Below are 10,861 nucleotides of genomic sequence, written 5' to 3'. Positions count from 1 at the left end.
TGTGTCCCTCATTACAAGTCCTTGCTAGTATGACCCTTATAGATTATATGGAATTTCCATTGCATTACATTTCTATCTCATTCCTGAAATGTCCGCCAATTTCAGTTGTCCCTCCCAACACTCTCCTTCCACCCTCCCTACCAGATCACTCCCATTCCCATCCCCAGCCACGCCCAGTTTGCCCTCAAAATCTATTCTAGCTCTTCTTCCCAGGAACATCCTTTCCCCCCCCCCAATACCCCAATACCCCTTACCCTATCCCCTTAAGCCTTCCTTGTTACTTAGCCTCTCTCGGTCTGTGGATTATAGCATGATTATCCTTTACAGCTAATATCCACTTACAACTGAGAACATGCCATGTTTGTCTTTTTGGGTCTGAGTTACCTCACTCCTGATAATGCTTTCTTAGTTCTGTCCAATTGCCAGCAACAAATTATTACCATTTTTGTACTTATTTATTGTTGTTATCATTATTACTGTCATTATTATTTGAGACAGGATCTCATTAAGCAGCTTTGCCTGGCCTGGAACTATCTATGCAAATCAGGCTGACCTCCCACTCATAAAGATCTGCCTGCCTCTCCCTCCTAAGTAGTGAGATTCAAGGCCTTGGTGACTATGTTTGAGGTAGAATTTCTCTTTGGAACTTGGAGCTTGCCTTTTGTCACTTCCAGGGACCCTCCTGTCTCTGTTTCCCCAGAACTAGGATAATAGAAGACCACAACACTCTCAGCCCTTTTATGTGGGTTTGGGGAGATCGTACGCTGCTCCGAGGGATTGTGTATAAACAGTTCACGGTTGAGCCATCTCCTTTGCTCAACTTATACCTCTCCTTAAAGGCAAGGAATTGAGAAAACTTCTCAAAATACAGAGACGTGTTTTTCACGCGTGAAACTCTTCCCAGTCACGTCAGGAGACTAAAGAGAGAGCCTCAAAATATCCTGGCCAACTTCTTTAAAGTGTTAACTTGATTTATAGCGTTATCCACTTTAAACCTTTCCTCTTTAAAGGTTTATCTTGCTTTACTGCACTAATTCCTCCTTGTCTGTTGACAGTTTTTCTTATGCTTGTTCTTTTGAAATGCCACTTTATACATATCTTCTCGGTTTAGCCTTTATCTATTTTCAGAAAATGCTTTTGCTTTCCCGATGGCTTTCCCTTTTCTCCCCACCTTGAGTTGTTGGAGATAAAGCTCAGGGAGTCTATCACTGAACTAGATCCTCAGCCCTGGGAGTCTTTACTGTCTACACAGCATCAGCCTGCTTGGGTGGCAGTTGCTTGGGTAGACTAAGGGTATACTGCTGGTGATGAGTGCTCTGACAGCCTTGAGCCCTATATGATCCAGCTTTGCTACTGCCTCTGTGAACTCAGCTCACAGATGATCCACACCTATATAAATGTCCTCATTTGACCAGAAGCTACCTTATTTTCCTAAATCGCTGCTGCGAGGTGCTGATGGGACTGTCAGCATCCAGCACACACAGGTGAACACTTTGACACAGTGGAAGGCATAGACCAGTCACATCTGATCACAGCAGTCTCTATTGCTACATCCCTTGTCTCTAAGTGATTTCAGGGTTCATGATTTAGGTTTCAGAAAAATCCCCACAGTTATTAGATCTGAATAGGAGTCACAGTGTGGAACAAAAGCATGCTGTATATACATTTTGTATTACAAGAAAAAAAAATCAGTTTTGAGGCAAAACAGCCAGTTGTTGACTTTAAAAAAAAAAAACTTTCAAAGTGTTTTATCGCCACCTCGTGGCAGAATAGCTGTAAGGCAACTGTAACAGAAGTGCTTTTAATAAAGTGCTTTTTATTAGGTGTCCTAATAAAAAGAAGCAAATAGGTTTGTCCTCATTCACGAAGAGGTGAAAAAAAATGCTTTATCAAAAACAAAGAGAGAATTTGGACCTCTACTGAAATTATAGTTAGCCTTCTGATTTGACTTTGCGAGAGCATTTTAGGTGATATCAGTTCCCCGACGCCAGGAGGGGTTATGATTTTCATGAATAGTTTCATCTATCCGTTCAGCAACAAAAGGGAAAAATCCACTTTTAAGCTCTATGAGGGGGAAAAAAACCCTGTCTCTTAAATAAACTTGTGTGTGATAAATACTTTCTCAGTGTTTTATCCTCAGTGCTCCAACAGCTACTGACTCGTGGAGCCTGTGAACTGTAATGGCCCAGATCTGCTTCTAGAGTTCAGAGGTTCCTTTACTGGGAAAAGACTTCATTAGAAAACATTGTGCAAATTGGAAAGATTGCCTTGTTTTTATCTTACCATTTAAAAGTAGTGTCTGTTTTACACCTGGGGTTTTAAAGTGTGTTTTGTAGTGCTCACTAACTTTCCCTAAGTAACCAGGTGCACAGGAAAAGCTTTATTCACAAAACCAAATGATGTGCTAGATATGAAGCAGGAGCTACAAGCTCTGGGACAACAGAAATCATGACAGAGCCATGTCTGGATCTGAACCAAGTTCCCCAAAGAGTTTCTCTACTGTGCCAAGCTCCCAGACTATAACCTAAGAACTGCTTTCTGAGTAGATCTTTCCTACGGATCCTTCCATTTTATGGACATCTCTGCCAGGTGATCATGGTCTTCTAGTTTACCAGTTAAAAATAAGGATTTCTTTTATCACTGTTTGGGGTGAATGGGTTCAAACTGTCCTTTCTGGAGACCATGAAGACATAGATTTGCTTCTTTTTGATTAAGCACAATCCTAGAGTCTTAGTCATTACAGTATATAACATCATAATCACGTAAGAGAACTACCAGGACTCTAAAAGTAACTTATTCACCAGATGTAATTGTCATCTTGGAAGCTTACCCTTCTAGTGCCTCCTGAACTTGGTCTGGTTCAATTCTTTGCTTGTGGCCCAAACCCCTCTCCAAACTGACTGATTCAAACTGGTTTCTCTTGACTTCTGACTGAATTAGTCTTAGTCCGTTTACCCTCAAACTAACTCTATCAATCTGTTCTAACCTTCTGTCTGGTCTCTTCTTATTCTCTGGCTTGTTTTGTCTTCACCTGTAACCTGTCTCTGTAATCTGCCCTCCCTCCCCAACTCTCTTAAGTCCTTTGTTTCCTCGCTGTCCTCATAAGACTTGGGCATATCCTATCTCTGACTCATTCTGTTATCTCTCTGATTCATCACTTTGCCCCTCAATTAGATGTCACTTACAAACATGACTCTTCCTTCTATAAATGAACCTTACTTTCATTGTTTGGGATTAAAGGTGTGTAATTAGGGAATGTCTGCATTCTAGCCAAATCACATAGGTCTAAGTGGTCTATGGATGAGATTCCTTGCCAGAGACAATGTGTACTTTTTGGGGGGGGGGGGTTGAGACAGGGTTTCTCTGTATAGCTCTGGCTGTCCTGGAACTCACTTTGTAGACCAGGCTGGCCTCCAACTCAGAAATCTGCCTGCCTCTGCCTCCCGTGTGCTGGGAATAAAGGCATGTGCCACCATGTCTGGCCAATGTACTTTTTAAACATGGAAAATGAGCTTTTTTCCCTGACCACAGGAAGATTGTTTTTATATGGTAGTAAAGCAAATTAACCACCTTGAATTTCAAAGAGAATGTATAAATATACATATATCTATATATCTGTGTTCATTTCTTACAAGAGAAGTAGTTCTGTGTTCAATTTTTACCTACTGCTTTCTTTCTGCTGTGAAATGGCAACTGTTGATAGATCATTGTGTTTTAAGATGTAATGGGTAGGGGACTATATTTTATTTTACTTGGCTTTAATCTGTAAAATGTCACTTAGATGTATATGATAGCAACACTTGAAGTACTATGTAGCTTCTGTATCTCCCTATACAATTGCATGGGCTAATATCCTGCTGTACCTGGACTTCTTATAACTGTATTTAAATTAACAACACTCACAGATCCTAAAGTTACTGAAAATGTAAGTTTTTATCTTTGCTTTCTGCACATTTTTGTTTGCCTTTAATGAAACTCTTCTGAACACACTCTGACATTTCCTATTTAATTCTCATCCCACAGGTATTCATTTATCACTCTATTAACATGCACATCAAAAAAAAAAACAAAAAACAAAAAACAAAAAACAAAACAATACAAAACAAAACAAAAAAAACCATGCACATCAGTAATGGTGTCTTAATCTATCTCAACGTGCTATCAATTAGGAGAACATCCTTGAACATGGCGTGGGGAGATTTGCTAATACATAATTTTTTGAAACTTGAGATCTCTAATAGTCCTTTGAGTAATGTAATTTCTAACAATTTTTCTATTTAAAATGCATCTTCTGAAAATAAAACTCTGAAAGATTAAGTATAATATCAACATTAAACTAATAGGTCACGATGTTGGTTCATACTATGATATAAGGCTTACAAGTGGTTCTGTATGTACATACTTATTTATTTACTTACTTGTTTGTTTTCTCTAACATCCTGCTGCACTGGGATTCCTGATGATTGGATTTCAGTTACCAGCACTCAGAGATCCTAAAGTTAATGACATATTAAACATTTAGCTTTACTTTCTATTCTGAAAATTCAGTTAACGCTATTCTTTGAACTTTATTGACCTTTGAGACAAATCTCACTATGTTTCTCAGGCTGGTCTCAAATTTGTAATATTCCTGGCTCAGGGTGCTGGGATTATAGACAAGTAGTAGTGTGGTGGCTTGAATATGCTTGACCCAGGATGGCACTGTTAGGAGGTATGGAGTAGGTATGGCCTTGTTAGAGGAAGGAAGTCTGTCATGCTTTGAGACCTCCCTCCTAGCTTCCTGGAAGCCAGTCTTCTCCAACTGGCCTTCAGATGAAGATGTAGAACTCTCAGCTCCTCCTGAACCATGCCTGCCCTGGCACTGCCATGCTCCTGCCTTGATGATAATGGACTGAACCTCTGAACCTGTAGGACAGTCCCAATTAAATGGTCTCCTTTTAAGAGTTGCCATGGTCATAGTGTCTGTTTATAGCAGTAAAACCCTAACTAAGACATATTATATCTGGGCAAAAATAAAATTTTTCTTATTCTCAAAGATTATTGCAAATTTTTACACATAATGCAACAAGACACTTGAGCATATTGCTCAATTATTACATTGGGAATATAGTGCTGGGTAGTCTTAAAGAATATCGATAGAAAGAAACAGGTATGGATTACATATAGTATAGAACCATAGTTACATGATTAGAGGTGAGAGAAGTTACTTATGAGAGTGTTAAGCACCACTTGGCCAATAATGAACCATTCTTTGAATATCCTCTAGGTCCTTGCTCCTTCAGCCATCTCTGTGACCTGTTAAGTACCATTTACATATCAACTAGAAACTGTTTCTCAAGTCTACTTTCTCTGAATGTCTAATTAAAATTAATAAGAAAAAATTTGAAAATCAATTATGGCAAGAGGCCAGAAACATTTCTTTCTTCTTTTACAATTAATTTCATGCTTATTTTGTAAGAATATTTATTAAGGTTTTGTAAAAAGGTTGGATTAAGAATGACCACTTGAAGACAATTTTTTTTCTCTCAATGGATGATTTTCATTTTACTGCTCATATTTCAATATATTCTTTAATCTACAACATCCACATTTCATTGTGGGGCAAAGTGGACTGTGCCACCAGACAGGAGAACTGGTAAGGTTGGGTCTCTGTCTATGCCCCTGAGCTAAGGCCGTCCCATAACCCTTAAAGAAATAGAAGCAGTCATTAATAGTCTCCCAACCAACCAAATCCCAGGAACAGATGGGTTTAGTGCAGAATTCTATCAGACCTTCAAAGAAGACCTAATCCCAATACTCTTCAAACTATCCTACAAAATAGAAACAGAAGGAACGCTACCCAATTCTTTCTATGGAGTCACAATTGCATTTATACCTAATGCACACAAAGACCCAACATAGTTAGAATGTCAGACCAATTTCCCTTATGAATGTCGATGCAAAAATACTCAATAAAATTCTCGCTAACCGAATCCAAGAACACATACATCAAAATGATCATTCACCATGCTCAAGAAGGCCTCATCCCAGGAATGCAAGGATTGTACAATATATAGGAATCCATCAATGTAATCAACTATATAAACAAACTCAAAGGGAAAAAAAAACCACATAATCATCTCATTAGATGCTGAGAAAGCATTTGACAAAATTTAACACCCCTTCATGGTAAAAGTCTTGGGAATATCAGGAATTCAAGGTCTATACCCAAGCATAATGAAAGCAATATACAGCAAACCAGTAGCCAACATCAAACTAAATGGAGAGAAGCTTGAAGCAATCCAACTAAAATCAGGGTCTAGACAAGGCTGCCCACCCTCTCCCTACTTATTCAATATAGTTCTTAAAGTCCTAGCCAGAGCAATTAGACAACAAAAGATCAAAGGGATACAAATTGGAAAGGAAGAAGTTAAAATATCACTATTTGCAGATCATATGATAGTATATTTAAGTGACCCCAAGACTTCCACATGAGAACTCCTAAATCTGATAAACAACTTCAGCAAAGTGGCTGGATATAAATTAACTCAAACAAATCAGTAGCTTTCCTTTACTCAAAGGATAAGTAGGCTAAGAAACAATTTAGGGAAATGACACTCTTCACAATAGTCATAAATAATATAAAATACCTTGATGTGACTCTAACCAACCAAGTGAAAGAACTGTATGAAAAAAACTTCAAGTCCCTGAACAATGAAATCAAAGAAGACCTCAGAAGATGGAAAAATCTTGTGTGCTCATGGATTGGCAAGATTAATATTGTAAAAATGGCCATCTTGCTGAAAGAAATCTACAGGTCCAATTCAAACCCCATCAAAATTCCAACTCACTTCTTCATAGAGTTAAAGGGAGCAATTCTCAAATTATTTTAGAATAACAAAAAAACCCAGGATAGATAAAAAATATTCTCAAAATAAAAGAACTGGGAGAAATACCATCACTGACCTCAAGCTGTACTACAGAGCAATAGTGATTAAAAACTGCATGTTTTTGGTACAGAGACAGACATGTTTATCAATGGAATAGAATTGAAGACCCAGAAATGAACCCACACACCTATAGTCATTTGATCTTTGACAAAGAAGCTGAAAGCATCCAGTGGAAAAAAGATAGCATTTTCCACAAATGGTGCTGGTTCAACTGTCATTCAACATGTAGAAGAATGCATCCTTATCTCTCTGTACAAAGCTCATGTCCAAGTGGATCAAGGACCTCCACATAAAGCCAGATACACTGAAACTAATGGAAGAGAAAGTGGGGAAGAACCTTGAGCACATGGGCACATGAGACAATGTCCTGAACAGAACATCAATGGCTTATGCTCCAAGAGCAACAATCTACAAATGGGACCTCAGAAAACGCCAAAGCTTCTGTAAGGCAAAAGATACTGTCAATAGGACAAAATGGCAACTAACAGACTGGGAAAAGATCTTTACCAATCCTACATCCGATGGAGAACTGATATCTAATATATACAAAGAATTCAAGAAGTTTGATTCTGGAGAACCAAATAATCCTATTAAAAATGGGGTACTCTCTGGATTGTCCATCTTTTCATATTAGCTCCAAACTTTGTCTCTGTATGATCAGTCATCTATAAGATGGAACACAGGGCCTCCAATGGAGAAGCTAGAGAAAGCACCCAAGGAACTGAAGGGGTCTGCAACAATATGAACTAACCAGTAACCCCAGAGCTCTTATCTCTAGCTGCCTATGCAGCAGAAGATAGCCTAGTTGGCCACAACTGGGAAGAGAGGCCCCTTTGAATTGCAAACTTTATATGCCCCAATACAGGAGAATGCCAGGGCCAAGAAGCAGGAGTGGGTGGGTAGGGGAGCACGGTGGAGGGAGGGTATAGGGAAATTTCGGGATAGCATTTGAAATGTATATAAAGAAAATATCTAATACCCCCCCTCAAATGGGGTACAGAGCTAAACAAAGAATTCTCAACCGAGGAATGTCTAATGGCTGAAAGATTCTTAAAGAAATGTTCAACATCCTTAGTCATCAGGGAAATGCAAATGAAAACAACCCTAGATTCTGCCTGACAGCAGTCAGAATGGCTAAGATCAGAAACTCATGTTACAGCAGATGCTGGCATGGATGTAGAGAAAGAAGAACGATCCTCCATTGCTGGTGGGATTGCAAGCTGGAAATCAGCCTGGCAGCTCCTCAGAAAATTGTGAAGAGACACAGAAAGCCTGCCTCTGTGCTTTCCTGCTGCCAGCTTAGAGCTCCACTTCCCTCCTCCCCTTTTCCCAGCAGAAATCTCTCCAACCTTTCAGAGGGGGCAAACAGAGAGAGCACAAACTGGCGCCAGAATATTGCAATCCCGCTTCTCATGGTGGCACTCCCTAATGACCCCTGCACCCGGGAGCAGCAGATGCCAGCTTTGGGAATACATATCCCAGCCCCTGTGTCTCCTTGGCTGATATCCTTCCTGATAGATAACTAGCACTTCCCTAGTGCAGATGGCTCCTGTTCTTGAGGGAAAAAAAGGCCAAACATCCTTGAAAAGGTAAGTGCCCCACTTTTGGGCCATGAGAGAAGGGCAATTAGATGTTCCCAGACAGCTGTGGCCAGTTTGCAAAAATAGGCTAGTTCCTGACAGCACCCAGGTCAGAGGAGTCCCGCTACCAGCTGTATGATTCTATCCTCCTTTCTGAACAAACAGTATCGGATTTGAGGTATGGCTTCCCTTGTCACCTCCCCATCACATAACCCCAATGCCCACGTATCCCTGCTTATGCGCATATGTGTATAAAATCTCCCAGCCCCTAACCATGAGCATTGCATTCCTAATCTGCACAGTGGGGAAGGTTTTCGATCCCGGTCTGACTCAAATAAAGGCTCTTTTGTTATATTACATTGGCTTGGCAATTCTTGGAGTTCTCCCGGTACTCCTGAGGCCTGGGCATAACATTTTGGGGGCTCATCCTCTGGGATTCTCCAAAAAATTTCTGGAATCTGCAATCTGGAGAGTCTAGTGCCAGCGAGCAAGTGTGATGAATGTCAGCATTTCTGTACTGTTTGCATCTGTTCTTTCTGGCCATAGTCTGGCATGGTGGGGGTGGGGGGCAGTCTCGAGGTAGCAAGCTGCAAGGAGTGGCTAAGTGAGGTTGTGCTGGAGAGTCACAGCCGCAGGGTCAAGAAGACTTTCCTGGCCCGAGGTTTAGGGTAGATGAGGTACCCACCATTGGTTGGAGGAACTTGGATTTGAGAAGAAATCTTAGAACAGTCTGCTTCCATATCTGCCTCACTTTCACTTTCGAGGAGAGAGTCTGTGAGTCCTAGTGCTTGAATTTACTTTTGTTTCCAGTTGCAATGTGGCTATTTTGTGTATGTGGGTTTGTCTGTAGTACTTCTTGTAGTGTTTGATTTTGTGTTGGACTGGACTGTGACAGACAAAATGGGACAGGCCAACTCTCATTCCTCTCTCTCCCACCCTCTCAACATGGTTTTAGCTCACTTTAAGGAAGTGAAAACCAGAGCTCACAATCTCTCTGTAGATGTGAAAAAGAAGAAAATGTACACATATTACAGCTTGGAATAGCCTACCTTCAGGGTCGGCTGGCCATCAGAGGGGACTTTCCACCTTTCCATGGTGCTAGCATTGGAAGACAAAGTGTTTCAGAAGGCACAGGGACATGCAGAACATATATTGTGATTTGGAAAGATTCAGTTACCAATCCGCTGCAATGGGTCACGTCTTTCCTCTTACCCCTGACTAATGCTTCTTTACCTCCAGGAAAAATGTCTGCCCTAATGACAGAAGAACAAAAGTGGGAAATCTCCAAATCTTCTAAGTCCCTCTATCTCATTTTACAGGACAGTATGCCAGATGTCTTTTTCCCACCACTTTACACTCAGACATGGGTGTTGGCTGAGGCAGCAGCCCCTGTCACAGGTGGGATCCTGCTGGCATCTGTGCCCGAGATTCTACCCACGGAACCGAGCTTGCGTTTCCACCCCTAGAATTCGTACCAGCACCAGTTCCATGTTTCCATCCATGGTGATCCTGTCAGCAGAGCTCTAAACTGGCTATATTCCCGCACATGTATCCCCCAGAGGGAGCGCCCCAGGTCCTGATAGTGTCTACCTCAGGGATGGAGGGAGATCAGGCACAGGGGACAAGAAGCAGACTTGCAGCAGCACCACCCCAGGCTGAAGAGCTGGAGGCAGATTCTACTATCTTACCACTGAGGGGGACAGGACCAGTTGACCAACAGGGTAATCAACCCCACCAGTATTGGCCTTTCACTACTCCTGATCTTTACAATTGGAGGATGCTAGGTTCTCTGACAACCCTAAAGAACTCATCCTTTTTACCTATCAGCCCAATAGGGATGATTGTCAGCAATTGTTGCAACAATTGTTGCTTTTCACAACAGAGGAAAAGGAATGAGTCACCCTGGAAGCCCAGAAGAACATTCCCGGGGCTAATGATACTCCAACTCAAAAACCAAACTGACATAGATAAAGGGTTTTCTCTCAGGAGACCAACCTGGGACTACAATGTATGTGAAGGCAAGAAATGTCCCTGAGTCTATCACCAGTCTCTAATGGTAGGTCTCCAGGCAGCTGCCTAGAAGTCCATGAATTTGGCTAAGGTTTATGATGGCAGGCAGAGAGATAATGAAAGTCTAGCAGAGTTCCCCGAGTGGATTATGGATGCTTTCCGCCATTATATGCACTTAGACCCCGAGGAAGCAGGGAGTTCTAACACAGTGGCACTGGCATGTATAACCAGTCAGGACTAGATGTTAGAAAGAAGCTACAGAAGTTAGAAAGACTAGAAGAGAAGTCATTAAGAGATTTAGTGAAGGTTTCGGAGAAAGTGTACCATAATAGGGAAACTAAA

This window comes from Mus musculus, chromosome 5 (genome assembly GCF_000001635.26).
Source record: "Mus musculus strain C57BL/6J chromosome 5, GRCm38.p6 C57BL/6J".
Lineage (NCBI taxonomy): Eukaryota > Metazoa > Chordata > Mammalia > Rodentia > Muridae > Mus > Mus musculus.
The sequence above is the reverse complement of the archived record's forward strand: the minus strand, read 5'-3'. Positions refer to the sequence as shown.